The sequence below is a fragment of the Eptatretus burgeri genome, chromosome 16 (assembly GCF_056783735.1).
Source record: "Eptatretus burgeri isolate ZD-2024b chromosome 16, Ebu_testis_v1, whole genome shotgun sequence".
NCBI classification, from domain to species: domain Eukaryota; kingdom Metazoa; phylum Chordata; class Myxini; order Myxiniformes; family Myxinidae; genus Eptatretus; species Eptatretus burgeri.
In genome coordinates, this window is record NC_140976.1 from 17,242,351 (window position 1) to 17,259,756 (window position 17,406).

Here is a 17,406-nt window from a genome sequence, read left to right on the forward strand (position 1 = left end):
AGTTTTTGTAATTTCTTTTCATCAGGGGAGGGGGCATGGGCTTGGATAAAAACACACATCAACCACACAACCTCCTTTGACAAGACCCCCACCAAAAGCACTCCGTACAGATGCACACAATCACCCATCAATGTTCAAACTACCTAAAAGTCTTATCAGCATCCCTATACCCCAAAATCTCCACAACTTCCAGGTACCTATCAAATTCTAATTTAAACTTATCTACTTTTTCTGCTGCCACTACATTTCCATGGAGACCATTCCATGCATTCACAACTCTCTGAGTAAAAGTCCCTTGCCTTGCTATCGTCTTAACTCTCCTCTTCTTTACTCTCATGCTATGGCCCCTGGTCTTATCACTGTCTACTCTGTTGAATAATTCATTCATCTGAACTTCTTTTATCAATACCTTTCATGTTCTTAAACATCTCTATCATATCTCCTTGTTACCACCTCCTTTCTCGTGTATAAAGCCCTGTCTCCTTTAGCTGCTCCTCATAACTGAGTCGAGCTCGGCCTGGAATCAATCCAGTAATCCTGGGCTGAACCCTCTCTATGGCATATATATATATATATATATATATATATATATATATATATATATATATATATATATATATATATATATATATATATATCCATGAGGAAGAGGTTCGTGTAGAGACAGTCAATGTGCAAGCAAGAAGTAATTAGAAAAATAAGTTGGCATTTGGAAGTCAAGTCACAAATCAATTTAACTCAATTACAAAGCAATCATGACTCGAGTTGTGTAAATGAATCAAATATCAGATGGATAACTGCAAGTTAACCACATATTTGCATGTCACCTGAACTCACCAAAGGTTCAGTAATACGTTGACATCACCAAAAGTGATATTGAAAAAATGCAGGCATCCTCTTGCCATGATATCCAAGGTTTTTGCTGTCCATGGATAATCACATATTAAATTCACATTAATTACTTTGGCTTATTGTGACAACATGGTGACTCATGAATATGCAGTAAAGTGCTGCACATTATGACAGCATATGATTTCACAATGTGAAGATTTTTTTGATTCTTCAACTCGTTCGGCCAGTATTACGTGATGTCACAACAGTGAAAGTCAAACCCACTACTGGCACACAAAGGGACAAACATGAAAAGGTTCGCTCATGCCAGGTGGACAAAAGGGTGATTTGATATCTCACGTCTCATCCATCTCTCCTGATCTCTCATCCAAGTGATCGTTTCTTGCCACAGACGTTGGGTTTCAACAAATGTACAAGAGACCTTTGTTCCTGTCACGATGCAAGTCGACAAATCGCAGAGGCATCAATGGATCTCAAGGCCAATGATTACTGCTGCCATAGGCAACATACATTTCAGATGTTCACACAAAGGTGCGTCACTCATGCATCAGAGCCAAGTGATGGTTACATTTGCAGGCCAGTCGAGCACATTTGCTCACAATTCTATTTTTTGGTCCGTCTCCTATCTGCCTGTAACCTCCTCGACTGAAAAAAAAATCTTTCGTGGCGTTCAAAGCAACCTTGTTTGTTATCGATGGCACTCACGACCGCTTAAACCATTCTACTGGGAGGCTGCTGCGAACACATCAATCGGGCGCTTATCTGAAACACAAGCACGAGCCCGGAACGGTTTTGCTCCCTGATCGGAGGGCAGGAAGGCGACCGCCATGGAAAGGAAAGGGGGGTGTATGGGTTCTTATATCGTGGAATAACTGTAAATGCTTCCATTCTTCAAGAAATGTAACAGTTTGGAGAGATTTAGACGAGACACTGAAAATAAATTATACTGAAAAATAGATTTATGGAAGAAAAGACCCAGGACATGCTTTTGTTTTAAATAATGAAAACTATGTTTTTTTTAATGTCCTTGCAAACCAAATTTTATTTGTAAAACATTTTCACATAGTTGTGAGAAAATTAAAAAGTATCGTAGCATCATCAGGGATTGTGTGATGCTATATTTCATGTCAAAAGTTTATCAAAAACACACAGCTTGCTTCATCATGTCCACTTATTCACCCATCCTCCATGCAGCAGGACATGGGGTTTTGCAAGTGTGTGTGTGTGTGTGTGTGTGTGTGTGTGTGTGTGTGTGTGTGTGTGTGTGTGTGTGTGTGTGTGTGTGTGTGTGTGTGTGTGTGTGTGTGTGTGTGTGTGTGTGTGTGTGTGTGTGTGTGTGTGTGTGTGTGTGTGTGTCGAGGCCATAACTTTTTCTCTGCTTGAGCTTTTATCAACAAATTTTAAACAAACCTTTATTATGAGAATATGAAGAAAAAGAAAAGAAAATTGGGTCAAAATGTGAAAGGGCAAAGTCATAGTAACTATAAATAGTCTTAATTATCCCCGCCGCAGAGCATCAAGCGTGAGACCGCACTGTTCTTTCACCTTGTAGACGAGTTCCGGGAATGTGGTTCCTCGGGGAAAAGCAGATTACTTGTAGGCTCGTCCCCGAAACTGTTTATTTCTCGGCAGGGAAAATGTCAAAAGTGTTCAGGGCTTCTTTGATAACCACATAGTGATAATGATAATGGTACATAATGATAATGGCACATTAATGATAGTGATAATGGCACATAATGATAGCATGGCAATTGGCCGGTTTCTTTATTTATTTATTTACGATTGAGAACTGTATGTATTAAAACCAACGTAACAGCGAGTTTAACACAATAGTTAGACTGATACATGTGTAGTGTTGTATTGACAGATGGGGGAAATGAAGCGATGGAAGTTGTGGTTGAAGGAGATAAATTGATAAATGTTGCAAAAAGCATGTGTGTGATCAAAACAGCACCATCCCATGCCTTTGAAGATACTGGATATAAAAGTGAAGGTTTTATGTTGACCGAGTGAATTAATGAGTCACGTTCTTTATATTTATGATCAAGTTCTTGTTCGTCACATTGGTGCAACGTTTTTCCAGTCAAAGAACCAAAGATGTATACACACATAGGTACCTATAAGGGTAATTCAAGGCTGACTTGGAATTTTTCATCGGAGAATGTACACACTTGTACCATCAACACGCTTGTCACATGATGCAGTCTGCAAATAAATATTTGGGACAGATACACAGCCGTTTCAGGGCACGTGGTTTGATGTCTTCATCATTCATCAACTTATCCCCACCCATTCTTTCAGTGGTTCAGAGATGCAAATCACAAGTGACAAGTCTGGAGTATATGGGGAATGATTTAAAATTTCCCATTTCATCTGCGTTGAAATAGTTGAGGATCATTTGTTGTGTGCGGGCGAGCGTCATCGTGCGGAAAAGTCTCACCCTGAGACAGCAAATCTGGCCGTTGTCTGCTTGCATACTGCTCATCTCACTTAATTGCACAACAAAGCAAACGGAGCATTGTGCACTGATGGTTTTCCCACGGTGAAGAAATTCCACACAAATTAAACCGTTAATATACAGAGTTCCACAGGAATGCGTGAATGCTCAAGATCACTCGCCAATCACACAGACATTTCTGCATTCACTGGACCATTAAGCACCTCAATGCAAAAGATATGCATCAGCAAATTTTGTGTTCAGTCTCCTGTGAATTTCAGCTGGTTTGATGTTCTCATTCACAAGGAACTTTATGATGTACCTCTGTTGCACAACACACGCGATTGTTGGCTGCCATCTTGGTTGAACCGAGAAAGCTGTGACCAACCCTCCGAAAAATATTTTCTAAAAATTCTACAATAAGGTAGGGAACCCGATAGAATGCAAACATTCAATAGAAACTAGTAATAGGCGTCCACAGCCATCCTTGACCACGTTGTGGAATGTCGGCTGAGGCCTTGACTTTTTTTTCTTCCGCCCTCCCTCACTTTTTCACCTTTATTCACTTTCAAATTCATTTTATCCACAACCACTTGAGCGATTGACACAAAACTATCAATACAGGAGCGCCCACCCATGGAGATTTCTTATTTTTACTTTTACGAAAGTTACATGATGATTGGATGAAAAAAAACTGGATGGTCAGTGCCAATTTGCATGATCATTTCAACCATATTGTTGTCATATAACAACTCAATAACTTGTCCAACTGCGACCACATTGCCATTTTAATCTGACACCTCGTTCTGACATGAGCCGAAATCTTTTCATAAAACAACAATCTAAGCATCCATCGACATAGTGCTTGTTAATGGAGTGCACAGAGCAATGGGCCATTCCTCTTCAACCCGAATAAAAATACATTTGAACATACGAGAATAAATTTTGATGAGAATCTAAACTTATTGCATAATTTTTTGTGAGCATATTTTAAGCAATATATTTACTTTTAATGTCCAAATTGAACATGCTGAAAACGCAACTAATTGAACATGCCGAATCGTGAGCCATTTAAGTTACCTAATCTTCCAACTATAAATACAAACACAGACAACTGGCAAAACTAAACTACTCATCCAAAGGCAAAAACACATCAAGTAAGCCTCAGTTACTTAGCACACAGCCCAGCGACAGCTTCGAGTCAGACTTAAACTGGTTGAATAGATTTTCTAAATCACACTGTCTTTCACAGTATAAAACCCTTTACCAATGGCCCCTTGTATTCAATTTGCTGTCAAGTTAACTGAACTGTATTCCCTGAAAAGCTGTTATTGCTTTGTGCACTCTGACAGCAAGACACATTGCATCCACCTCCTTCCCCCACTCTGATCACACAGGTGGCACGCCCTGGTGTCGGCCCTTTTATTCCTGAAATGGCCCTATGGTCCGACAATTTCTGGATGGCATTTTTTTCCCTACAACTCTCCCACATCATCCATTTGCACCAACAATGATTATTTTGCTACAGCTTCAATCTTTGGTGTGTTCTGCCTTTAAAAAAAAAGGGGAAAAAAAGTTGTGCCATGTTGCAATTGCAAAAAATTAACAAAAGAAAACAAAATTTTAACTACAAACATGACTCAGCTATCATTGTGCAGACATTTCCGAAACAGAATATGTTGGGGCAACATGTACTCAGCAGGAATGGTAGAGCAAGATTCCACCCTGAAAACAAACACTTCAGTTCTGGTTATATTGTGATATGCATGCTAAGGATTGATATTGTCCCCTCCAGCCCCAACTACCCTTTCCCCATGTGCAGACAGCGCTGTGCAAACCTTTCGGTTATTCCAAGGATATTCATACTTTTGGGTAAATTCATCAAAAGTATCAATGATAACAGTCGGATGTGTTTATTATTGTAAATTAACAGGCTTTATAAATGTGGATGAAACAAATTGCTCGAGTAAACTAGAGAGTTCATAGAACACCTTACCCCACGCTGTCTTGAGAAACAAAGACATGGGGGGGGGGTCTACGAGCGGCAAATTTGATTGGCTGTGATGACGTAAAATGCCTAAATATTTTGTCCAAACACTGCTAAGCAGAAGGATTTTGAAAGTGCCAAAAGGGCGATTTGTGTTCTGGAGTGTTCAAGTGTATAATTCAATTGAAATAAAATAAAGATTTTAAAGGTCCAAGAAACAAAAAAACAATTCAGAAGTTTACCACCGTTGATGCACCGTCTTATACACCACCTTATTTAACACACTACATTAGTTATTCATGCCTGTTTGTGTCCTTTATGACATCCTTAAAAACAGGAAGTTTCCTTTTTGGAATGATTTTCTTATTATTTGACTGCCATACAGGCAGAGTAAAAAAATTATTTCACTCCTCTCTGCGTTTGCACGATCGGGCCGAATTCAGAAGCAAAGTACTGCTAAACTTCAGGTTCGTTTTCCGATTTGTGTTCAAAATATAACATTCAAGTTGTCCCTCGATCATAAACTGACGCGAGTAAACAAACAGAAGACTTCACTCAATGAATGCAACATTCAGGAGAGAGAAAGATGTGATGACGTCAGCAGTTGATTAGCGCCGTGATGACATTGCTGTGTCAATTCCACTTCCGAGTTTGTTCATCATCATTACATGGGAGACGCTTTGCCATAGCCTCCTCTCGAGGACGTAGCATGCAGGGCGGCTGTGCCAGAGCACGCATCTTGCTCGATGAGCCATTCCAAGCCACGTGGCCCGAATCTCTCCAAGTCTATCACCGAGGCTGTGACCGATCTGTTGAATGCAGCCCTGAACATGACGTTGCTACGTCGGAACCGGTCTGACCCATGAGAATGTTGGAATCGAGTATGGTCGCGGAAGGAAGACGCCGGTATGATGACTGAGGTCCAAGAGGAAGAACAGCCGAGTAAGTGAAGCTCATGCAGCGCTTGGAGTGAGCTTGCAGTTGGGATGAACAAAGTGCTCCGGGTGTTGGAGCGGGACACACTTGGTCTCGTGTTGATGTGCGGGGGCCCACGGTCCCGGGTTCTCAACCGGCAGTTCCTGCTGTTCTGCTTCTACAGGTCCATTCCTGTGGCCCGTTTGCAAAACCTGGGCACACAGACCACAGCGGTGCTCGCTATGTGTTCCACACTCACCCTGGGCATTTGCAGGTACTGCTCGATGTTTGCAGACATGGTGTACGTGCGCTGATGCCGGCACTCCATGTGTGTTGGCCAAGCGAGCTCTGAGCCATGGGGACTCCGTGCTTGGACACCTTTTGTTATAATTTAAAATGTCTCAATTTCTGACTAATTTGCATTTTTATTCTATACATTTATTTTGATGCATACTATATAAATTCATGTCATTTTATGTGCTTATTATTATTTCTATATACGTACGTATTTCTAAGTTTTATGAAACACTTTTTTCGTATTGTAAACTTGACAAATATCAGTCCTCAGACTGCCTTGTACAGTGTTTGAAATACTCAATAAACCAAGATGATGATGATGATGATGATGATGATGATGACAGACAGACAGGAGTGAACCAATTGATTCACCCAATTTTTTTTGCTTCGTGTGCGCAGGATCATTTCAAAGTCTCAGTCAATAATTTGTGTCTGCCATTTACTTTCTTGAGTACCATCACTTTCACCCATACCAACTGTGTATGATGAAATAGCTCTGACAGGAATATTATGCCAAATATCCTGCGGTATATGCCACAGTTCTGTAAGGTGAGTTTAGTTCCTCTGGTTCTTCTCTGTTTCCAGGTAATCCCATATGGCCTCAATAGGAATCATGTCCTGACTCTGGTGGTGGGTGGCCATTCTAATGCTTGGAGTACACCAGCTGTAACCTTGTTCTTTCAGCACACCAGCTGTCACATGATTTCCACTGGGAAATGCATGGGGCTGCAGTATCTGCTTGTACTTCTCTTTTGTTACTAACGCATTGATTTTAACAAGGTTTCCGACACCAAAATCAAAAACTCCTACACCAAAACCAAACTCTGCCTCACTATTTTCATAAAACATGCAGTAAGGTAAATAACAATTTCTAAGCCATACATTCAAGTCAGGTCAGGTTAGGTATGGGAGCACGTGCCGGAGCAGTGCATCGCTGCGTCCACTTTCCGCCGGTACACCAGGGGCCTCCATCTGGCCATCCCCCAGGCAGATGCCTGGCCCAACTCCCATCTCCTTGAGATGCCGATCAACCTGCTGGAACCACAAGGAACGTGGCCAACCGATTGGCCTCCTTCACTCACGAGGATCCTCACTGAGAGAAGCTAGTGAGCAGGATCAGCATCAGGAAAATGAGCCACATGTCCATACAGCCACAGGTGATGCTCATGGACTATGCAGGTAACAAATCTCATTTGAGTCTCTCTTAGCAACCGCTCGTTGGACACAAAGTCTGACCAGCGAAAGCCAAGGATTCTCCGAAGAGACCTCGTACCAAAAGAATTAAGTTGCCATCTCAGATTCCTGGTCAAAGTCCAAGTCTCACACCCGTAGTGGAAGACTGGAAGCATCAAGGACCTGAAGGCTCAGACTTTCATCCTCCCGCACAGGGACCAGCAGCGCCACACCCCATGATCCAGTGAATCCATGACTCCCCAGGCCTGAACCAGACATCCATTGACCTCTGGCTCACAGCCAGCAGAGACATGAATATCACTGCCAACGTAAGTGAATCTCTCCATGACCTCAACATCCTCACCACAAACAGGTATAGACAAGATAGCAGCATCCAAGATGTCATTGAAAGCCTGGATCTTAGTTTTGACCCAGGAAATCCGTAATATGGATCCTCCACCCTTTGAAAGGCTTTGCTTTTAATCCTGCTGGGTATCCATATCCTTCACCCTCCTCACAAGGAAACTTGGTGGGGGAGACAGTTTAGTTGCCGCCAACCCGACCATGAAACAGGTTAGTACAGGTTTACATGATACCTGGAGCAAGTCACAGATCTAATCTGACCTGGTCTGACCAGACCTCACAAAGTGCTCCCACCCGATCTCCAAGAGACGTGAGTCCCGCACATGTGCAGACCAAAATGTCGCCTCCAACCAGCATCAGATGCAAATTTCACAGTCACTTGCTATAGATCATGTGTATCTACATATACATCAAAGACTCATCTTGAAAGACTTCAAAAGAAGAAACTAAAAAGGAGCTTGAGAAAACCAGCCAAAAAAACGTTACCGTCGCTCCGAAGAGAAGCTATTCCCATTCAAAATAGATTTATTCTGTGGTGGAATTTGTGAACAACATGATCTCAAACACCCAGAAAGATGGAGAAGATACTGTTTTGTAAAAACTGTAGACCGCCCCAACCGAAAGACATTTAAAGATGTCATCCTTTCTAATTGTGATGTAAGAAATGATGCTTGGTCCAATCAAGTGCGAATCAGCAGATCTCCATGCAGCAGATGCTCATGATCACGAGGACTGTAAGAAGTTATTTATTCATGCAAATTATATTGATCTTTTGTCAGCCAATAACACAGATAAGGAGGTAGATAGTGCATTGAAGGCACGAATTGACAATATGTTGGGCAATTGACAGAATATGTGGAAAGGCCATGTATGCCAACTCACCCCTCCCGATCAAAGCAACCATCACACTCTTCTCCCTCCAAGCCTCCCCCTCACCTTTCTCCCTCAACTCTCCCCACTCACACTTCTCCCACCAGTCACCCCCCTCACTCACCCTTCTCAAAGTCCCCCCCTCTGATCCACAAAGCTGCATCCTTCCACTGCCCTCACCTCCATCTCATCACTCCACCTCCTCAAATCCTCAACTGCCTTCTGCCCCTCTCTTGTCCACCCTCAGCCACCACCGCAGAGGCTATTGGCCTCCTCATCCGCCCCCTCCCCGACATATTGTCCAGTCCCCCACACTCTTTCAACAAGTCTCCTTACCTCCCCCCCCCCTCGTCCCTTGTCCTACCACCCCACTCCCCTCCCATCCCCTGCACCCAAAGCCTCCTCAACCTCCCCCTTCATTAACAGTGTGGACCTCAAATATTCGGGGCCTTCGCTCAAACCTTACAGATCTTTCCATACAGGTTGCCACTGACAAACCAGAAATAATTTACCTAACAGAAACTTTCCTCCCTCAAGACGACTCTGACTCCCAAGTATCTCTCCCTGGTTACTCCTTCCTCCGGTATGATAGACCTGAGCCTCGTCCTGGTGGAGGAGTTGCACTCTTCATCAAAGACTCTATTCCTTACTCTCCATGCACTGCCCTCAATCCCCCACACCCCCAGGTATACCTCTGGCTATAGCTTCCCCTCCACTCCCACCTCATGTTTATATGTGTACTGTACCGTTCACCAAACAGTGATGACTCCATTTACACCTCACTATCCGAAAACATGAACCAACTTCTATCTTCTCATCCAAACTCTCTCTTCCTCATATGTGGTGACTTCAATTGTCATCATGCCAGTTGGCTCAGTGTGGGTACCTCTCTCACCTGTCATGGCACTTCAGCAAAAGATTTCTGCGACTCATTGGGACTGACTCAATCGGTCAACTTCCCGACCCGGATCTCAACCAATGGTACTCTATCTCAATAGTACAACCAATGGTACTCTATCTCTTGTGGATCTGATTTTGACAAATTTCCCTGAAAATATCAGCTGTTCTTCCTCCGCTCCAATCGGAGCGTCCAATCCAATCCAATCCAATAAATCAGCTCCAATCCAATCCAATAAATGGAGTTCTTCTGACCACGTCCTTGTCAAAGTGGACATCTCTCTGGCTATTATCAGAGAACCACCTCACCGCCGTCGAGTCTGGCATTTCACTCAAGCCGACTGGCAGGGTCTCCAGGCAGCCATCAAACTTACAGACTGGTCTCTGATCACTACTTTCTCAAACATCAACTCAACCTGGGAATTCTTTCAAAGAAACTTGCTCTCCCTCATGCACAGATTTATCCCCTTCCTCCCGCCATTGGTTCACTGAAGCTTGTGGTGAGGCAGTTGTGCTGAAATAACTTGCCTTTGCCTCATGGAAAGCAAACCCAACTGAGGGTAATCTCAGTTCCTTCCATAAAGCTCGGAACAAGTGTGTATCTACCCTCAGGAGAGCCAGAAAACAACATCTTTCGAAGCTCAATTCTGAACTCTCAAACCTTTCTCCCTCCTCCAAATCCTGGTGGTGTCTAATCAAATCTGTTTCTGGTGTATGTTCCCCCTCCATCCCTCCCTTACATCAAATGGCCACACTGCTGATACTGCACATGAAAAAGTTAAACGCCTAAACTCGGTGTTTGCATTAAAATCTTGGGTCCAAAACCCATCACTTTCTCTACCCACCTTACCCAGTCACACCCAACTGTCCCTGGACTGTGTCCTTTTCTCATGACAAGGTGGAGAGCTTGCTGTCAAACCTCGACTCAGAATCTGCAACCGGTCCAGATGGCATCAGCCCACGTGTCCTAAAAACCTGCTCTTCTGCTCTTGCTCACTCCTCTCAGTTCTGTTCACCCTCTCAATTGCTCAAAATCATCTGCCACCTGCTTGGAAATCAGCAAACATCACTGCCCTGCATAAAAAGGTGCAAAAACAGATCCCTGAAACTACAGACCAATCATCCTTCTCCCAATCATCAGCAAGGTTATGGAATCCATCATTACTTCAGACATTAAATCCTTCCTCTTCTCCAATGGCCTGATTGCCGATCATCAATTTGGTTTCAGACCAGGTCACTCTCCCCTGGATATGCTGTTTCTGCTCTCCCGGCAATGGATGGAGGTCCTCAATGCCGGACAGGAAATCAGAGCCGTATCCCGAGACATATTGTGTGCTTTTGACACGGTCTTGCATGGTCTATGGTATCCTAAGCCATTTCCCCCCATGGCTCACAGACTTCCTCTCCTGTTGCAGTCAACGTGTGGCCCTAAATGGAGTTCTTTCTTCCCCTCTCCCTGTCCAGGCTGGAGTTCCTCAAGGTAGCCTTTTGGGCCCTGTTCTTTTTCAAGTTTTCATCAATGATCTCTCCGACTCTCTGGAAAATCCTCTTTATCTCTTTCCTGATGACTCCACCCTCTGCCGTACCATCTGTCATCCCTTAGACCGGCAAGCAGCAGCTTCTTCACTCACTGCAGATCTGGATAAAATCACAAACTGGTCCAACACATGGAACATGTCTTTCAATCCAGACAAATATCACACTCTCACTATGTCTCTCTGAAAGGACCGTTTGGCAATCCCCCCCCCCCATCCCCACCCATCCACTTTCTCAACAATCCTCTGGAAGAAGTCCTTTCTTTCAAGCTTCTGGGTCTCACTATCTGCCATGATCTTTTCTGGGAAAGCCAAATTTCAAACCTGGCCTCCAAAGCCAGTCACCGACCGGGAATCCTCCATCATGCAAAGTCCTTCCTCAGCCCACCTGAGCTCCTGACCACATACAAAGCTTTTGTCCACAGCCTGATGGAGTACTGCTCTCCCCTCTCGGCTGGTGATCCTGCCTCTCACCTTTGTCGGCTTCACGCTGTGGGAACCAAGGCATTTCGGATCACTGGCATCTCCTGTGATGAGGCTGAGTCTTTGGGCCTCTCACTCTCTCACCGCAGGCAGGTCGGTGGTCTTTCTGTCTTCTACCCTCTCCTGTCCGGTCTCGCCCCCCCTGCTGTGTCTGCGATTTGTCCCCATCATATTTCTGCAGGGCGCTCAAGGTCCGCCAACAACCTCCTTCTGGTAAAACTACCAAAATCACGAATCGCTGCTCACCTTCACTCTTTCATTCCTCTTTTTTCCCGCCTTTGGAATAAACTCTCTCACTCTGTTCAATCCCATTTTCCCTCCAGGCCTTCAAAAACAGCTGTTCACCACCACCTCTTTTCGTCCCCTATCCAAATCCTCGATCTTTTCTTCCCCCATTAATCCACCCCAAACCCACCTCCTTCAAATTCCCTGCTTTCCTTCCTGAAAGTCCCTGTAATGTCCAATCGTCTTCCACAGATCTCCTAATGTCTCTGTTCCCCACTGTTTTGTCCTTCCCACTCCTGCCCATCTTGTCTCATGCCCCCCCCCCCCTTTGCTGAGCGTTATGTTTTAGCTCTCATACTAGCCTCGACAAGGTATACAAGAAAACAAAGTGTTTGAATCTGGATGTGATAGAGTTGTCCAATGCCATGGTATTAGGAAGGTAACAGTTTTGAAGAAGCTAAAATCAGGAGTTTGGCTCAACAACGTGGGCCTGGTCAATGCAGATATGGAAGAGGTTTTGCAAGAAGCAATTTTCCTCATCAGTGGCTGTTATGGATACCCAAGTCAAAGTATAAGAGCAAGCAGAATAAAGGCATGGTCTGCCAAGACAGCCAAGGCACATAAATTGGCACCACAGTTGGCCATCCTTCCGCCTTCAACCGAAGCATTTCAGGAAAATGCTAAGCATGCTCAATTCCAAGCAATACAGTGGCTTCCATTGCCATTTGCAGGCCCACCATCCTTTGACCCAAAATGTCTTGGGAGTTTCTCATGTGATGAGAAATCCAAAACAATGATCACTGTGGGAGTTCCATCTAATATTCCAGCTGCTCCACATGAAGTTTTGGAGATTATCCTAATGTTCTTGTCAATCAGATCAACCACGTCCGACAACAGATGTAGCTGTTCATCAGCAAAATTAGCATGTACCCTCATTTGCAGTTGCCAATGGAAACCAGATGTATGCAACAGTCAGTACACAGAGTAAAATTTTATCATTATTATGATAATGATGAAGACTAAGATTAGGAGGATGAAAATAGTGCCTAAAGCAGAAATAATACAAATAGTTGAACTTTACAGTCCCAATTAATTTGCATCATTAGATGTTCAGCATTGAAGACATGTTGGGGTATGGACGTTCTGTTATAGTTTCACACATAACTAACTTTAATTTGCTTATATATGGTATAGATCGAAAGGTGATGGTTAGGAATTTGTTATTGTTGGTTCTGGAATGTACTTTATTTGTTTTTGAACGCTTGGGGCAAAGTGTCTTTATTTAATTGCTTGTTGTAAGGTATATTGATTTAAATTGATTTAAACACACAAGAAACACCTGCTCCCTTGAGGAGCAGCCTGGGGGCGGGTGGGGGGAGGTGGAGTGTGGTGGGAATAGTGGAAGAGGTGGGACAATATATATTTTATGCCATGGCTCATAATCCCCCCTGCAGATGTCAGTAAACCACTTGTACTGTGGCACGTGTGCAGGCGAAAATCATAAGTTGTACACCCTCCCTCTCCCCCCCCCCCCAACCACCATCACTTTCCTCGCAGAGCAGAGGGGATTTTTTTATTTTTTGCACCCATGACATGACAATACCAACAGTTTTTCAAAGTTTGGTGGAGATCAGCCCAGCACTGTTTTTACCCCGTGCACACGAAGCGATGAGTGGGGTTAAGCAATTGGTTCACTTCTGTCTGTCCGTCCGTCCATTTGTCTGTCTGTCCAAAAACGTCATTTTTTGATTGAGGAACAACTTAATTTCAATAGAATGGTATATTTAGTAAACAAATCGGAAAACGAACCTGTAGTTAAGCAGTACTTTGGCTCTGCATTCATACCGATCACACATGCGCAGAGAGGAGTGAGACAATATATTTTCTCTGCCTTCCTGGCAGTCAAACAAAACTGGAAATCATTCCAAACAAGAAACCTAGTGTTTTGAAGGACGTCTTTAAGGACACAAACAGCAGGTAAGAAGAACTAATGTAACGTGGTAGATAAAGGTGGCGTAATAGCCACTACGTCAACAACGCTAAATTTTAAGATTTTTAAAATTTATATTACCCTTAAAATCACTATTCTATTTTAATTAATTATACACTTGAACAATGCATGGGATAGGATATTCTATGAACTGTGTAGTTTTCTATGATTTACCAGACGTACGCAAAAACACACACGTACAGAGAATTATTACCCTGTGCCCGCAAAGCGAAAAGCATGGTTAAACCATCGGTAGCATATGTACGTATTTCGTAGATTGCACGTGTCTGCATTTTGTTAAGAGCATACATCGAAAACCATTCAGCAGAGGAAATTGAAACTTTCCCACGTGCTACATGACCATGTGATATAATCGTCAGTCTTTTGAGGTCAACATAGGCCAAAGATCAACAAAGGCCAATTTTCTAAAATTTTCATCTGATGGTCGTATGGCAGCTTAGCTGCCGCGGTAGCTATCATTTCTTGAAGCGCGACTGTGTCGCTGATGCAGTGCCCCTCTACCAGTACACACACTGTAACTGGTACTCATTTCGCCGACCTCGGAAGGATGACAGGCTCGGAAGATCAACCCCCTGGTGTATTAATTCAGCGGCCGACGGGGCTTGAACTCAGGACCCTTGGATCCCAAGCCACCACCCTAACCACTGAGCAAACACCAGGCTAAATTTTCATCTCATGTACTTGAGATTTGAATATAATTTGCACATCAGGCCACTGAATTCAACCAGCAATTATTTTTAAGGTCAATATTGGCCAAAAGGTCAATGTAGGCAAAATTTCTGAAATCCTCAATTTTAATCCGATTGACTTGAAATTTGAACAGGATTTGCATATCAGGTCACCAAATTCAACCACCAGTAATTTTTAAGGTCAGCATAGTCCAAAAGGTTAACAGAGACCAGATTTCTAAAATTGTCAATTTTCATCCGAATGACTTGAAATTTGAACAGAATTTTCATATCACCTCACTGAATTCAACCACCAATTATTTTTGAGGTCAACATAAGACAAATTTCTTAAATCCTCAATTTTCATCCGATTGACTTTAAATTTGAACAGGATTTTCATAAAAATGACCATCATGAGTCATGTGGTCTGGTAGCCATATTGGATCGAAGGGAAAATCTTTGAAAATCTTCGTCGGAGAAACCGGTTAACCGATCAATGCAAAAATTAACTAAATGATCAACTAACTACCTATGGGAAATATGATTTGATAAAGATTACGTCATCGGTAACATATGCCTGGCGTTGGCTTATTGGTTAGGGTGGCAGGCTTGGGATCCTAGGGTCCTGAGTTCAAATCCTGCCCGGCCATTGAATTAATACCAGGTGGGGGTGACTCAGCCTGTCATCCATCCGAGATCGGCAAAATGAGTACCAGCTTGCTGGGATGATTGAGCCATTTGAGTATCCTGAGTCGGAGTGGCGACCCATCCAAAATTGTGTCGAATAGCACAGGAGACTGCTTCGACAGTACTGACGCTCTGTACCGAGTATGGTACCAATGGATGGATGGATCGGTCACGTAGTTTGGTAGCCATATTGGATCAAAGAAAAAAAGAAAACCTTAAAAAAATAAAAAAGGTATGTATTCTATGAATACCATGTACTGGTAGTTTAGTATAGTAGTAGGATTATTAGTATTTCTTCATTGTGTCGTTGTTTGTTTGTGATTGTTCTTTGTTTTTAATCAATATAATCTGACTGGGTGCTAAGTGAAGCCTGGTGTTGGCTTTGCGGTTAAGGTCGCTGGCTTGGGACCTCAGGGTCTGAAATTCAAGCCCCTTTTTTCCATTGAATTAACACCAGGAAGGGTTAACTCAGCCTGTCATCCTTCCGAGGTCAGTGAAATGAGTACCAGTGCAATGGAGCAATAATAATTCTGGGTGACCTCCATCAGAGTGGCGACCTGTCTCGGACTGTATACTTTGACAATTAAACTGCTTCGGCAGCCCTATGCACCTTTGCAGCGTGAAAGGAATGGTATTGTAATTATTATTATTATAAATATATGTGGAAAAATAATGGGCCCAGACCGGGAATCGAACCCAGGTCCTCTGGCAAACCGTCCTCTCAATTATTTTGCCAATTCCAATTTAGCCCGAGATGATGCTGAAAATTTTTCATACTCATTGGATAAAGCATTTGACATAGGCAATAATGATATCATAAAGAAGCCACGTCTGACGTCATCAAAAAAACACACTTGTTTCCCTTGGGCTGTACTTCACACGTGCCAACTTTCAAATTTTTGGATTGGACACCTGACGTGTGATGTCCTCTTAATCAATTCAAATTCAGAATGAGTGGCCGATCACGTCTTTGAAGGTTCACATTGATTACATAAGGTTTTTTGTCCAACATGAGTGCCAGACCATGTGACCAATGGTGTTTAAATTTTCAACAAATATTCTCCCATGCTGCGTCGATCATAATAAAAAATATATATTTCCTCTGAAACCACTTAGCCTTTTGATAAGAGACTTTGCAGTGATGATCCACTACTTTTGCTGCAAATATTTTATTTAACAATGACCTCATCAGTCACATGATGTGGCGGATAACCTGGTGTTGGCTTAGTGGTTTGGGTGGTGGCTTGGGATCCTAGGGTCCTGAGTTCGAGTTATGTTGGCCACTGAATTAACACCAGGGGGTTGACTCAGCCCATCATCCTTCAGAGGTCAGAAAAATGAGCACCAGTATACTGGTAATAGGGGCACTGCATCAGCGGCATAGCTGCACCACTAAAGGCCCAGTCACACCTTGACGTTTTAGCCAGGAATGGCAACATATAAAAATGAACGTAAAACGTTGGCGTACGCTGAAGTTTTGAGGTTTTTAAAAAAATCTTGGTCGTATTCATAACGTGTTGGTCGTATGCATACGTATTAGTAATGGGCACAGAACATTTCGTTGTGTTCAAGATAACTTATACCAACGAATCCATAGCCTGTTGTCGGCGTTCACAACCTATGCCCAACGATAGTTTAACTTAGTCATAGCGCGCTGCACGTATCGCCGACGAACTCGTGGCGTTCTCTGTTAAAAACCTGCCGCACGCAGATTTAAATCATAACCGCCTGAAAATTGGAAGTGTCAACATCGCAGTCACACCTTAACGATTTAGCCAGCGTATGCCGACCTATGAAAAATGTGTCTAAAACGCTGGGACACGTCGAATACGGTATGGGTAAGTTGTGTATACGTTAGGAGCACGATGAAAAACAATGAAGTACGCTGCCATATTACGTGGTACATCTAGTACGTCGTAAATTTCAAGCATGCTGAAAATTTTACGACGTACTCGACGTATGGCTCACAAGTTCCGCATACGCTGGCATAAGTTCTCGGCACGCTC

At 43.2% G+C, this 17,406-nt stretch overlaps 1 protein-coding gene and 2 pseudogenes across 1 annotated transcript in view; 2 read left to right on the top strand and 1 right to left on the bottom strand.

Moving 5' to 3' along the window:
• Window positions 1-17,406, bottom strand: part of LOC147010612 (glutamate receptor ionotropic, kainate 2-like) — a 298,336-nt gene that overhangs the window by 210,375 nt on the left and 70,555 nt on the right. The gene's annotated exons all lie outside the window — the stretch shown is intronic.
• On the top strand, window positions 5,896-6,505 carry LOC147010613 (ribonuclease P protein subunit p38-like; annotated as a pseudogene).
• Window positions 12,540-17,406, top strand: part of LOC147010614 (uncharacterized) — a 35,482-nt pseudogene continuing 30,615 nt past the window's right edge.